Source organism: Gavialis gangeticus, unplaced genomic scaffold (genome assembly GCF_001723915.1).
Source record: "Gavialis gangeticus isolate Ggan-Ray unplaced genomic scaffold, GavGan_comp1, whole genome shotgun sequence".
Lineage (NCBI taxonomy): Eukaryota > Metazoa > Chordata > Crocodylia > Gavialidae > Gavialis > Gavialis gangeticus.
Genome location: NW_017729032.1, coordinates 244,705,013 through 244,706,389, shown reverse-complemented (window position 1 = coordinate 244,706,389; position 1,377 = coordinate 244,705,013).

The window sequence follows — 1,377 nt, the reverse complement described above, 5'->3', positions numbered from 1 at the left end:
AGATACTGTTGGCTACTGGCTCAATAACAAGGCAGAAACAGAGAGACCTAACTTAAGTCACCAGGACAAATTTGGTTTTCTGTGGAGGTCTCCCATCCACCCACTCACCCAAGGAAGTTTCTTGCATAAGTAACAAGACTTGATAGACCTGTGTCCAAAGGATACAGATATACAAACACTTCTGGTGCACAGTAGCACTGGCAGCCACACCATGCTTGATTATAGGTCCCCCAGTCACCAAGACTGAACAGAGAAACAGGGCAAAACACAGATGAACTAGTTACTACATTCACGAGCTGTTGCACAGATGCGATTTTTTCTGCATGCTGTTGGATTTTGTTCTGTATCTAATTCAGTGTGACCTTTTGAAACTTGAGGCACTTCTGCTTTTCACTAAATGGCACTGCAGTTCAACATCTAAGAATAAATCCGGTTAAAAAAGAGCTATGTCACCTTACCTGGTATAGAAAAGATGGGAAACTAAACAATAGTCAATCATTTTTTTTACAGCCAAGTTACACAGTGTAGCTCCACGGACTTCAGAAGAATTACAGAACTCCTGATTTACACCAGAATAGCTGAGGTCAGAACCAGGCACTATACATGCATAATAGATGTGATAGTTAACATTACTACAGTAACTAAGGCCCAAGTCTCCAAGCATGTCAGAGCACAACAGACAGCCCTATTTAACCCCAGAATCCTGTATGTATGGCCACCTAATCTAAACTGTAGGGCATGCAAAAGCAGGGAGCAGCTGAAATCTTGCACTGTCTCCAGTACTGAATCTTACCCTGGCCTGCAGAGGCACCTTCTCTTATTCAGCCTAATCCCTCTTTAGGATCCCTACACCTGCCCTTTTTTATGTAAAACACCAAGAGGAAGTGGTGATACTCTTTTTTTTTAAAGCCAGGAGCCTACCAGTTAGATCACACAGCTAAGTCCAAGGGGCTGCAAATTCTACCTCTTGCAGTCAAGCAGAGGGATGCTGAAGGGCCAGATCCAATTGACACCCAGAAGTAAGACACTTATATAGCATTTAGATGCCAAAGTCCAGAATTGTAATCCTGAAAATCCCATAGTCACACCTGGCCTGAAGTTTTCAGTCTTCCATATGTGCCTTATATTTGTACTTCTGGGCTAAGTACAGGCATTCGAGAAGCTTAGGATTGCATTAAAAATGGCCATCTGATCTAATTTAGTTCACCCAGGTGCAGACCTTACATTTAGACTGCCCTAACTAGTGATCTAAGTGCAAACTGTACAGAAGTTCAGATCGGTCTAAAAATGCCCAACCTGGTCTAAGTTAAACCTACCTCTGAGGTAGTCTAATTTAGATCAAGTCCAGCAAGACCAAACTAACTGAACTTCTGTTCA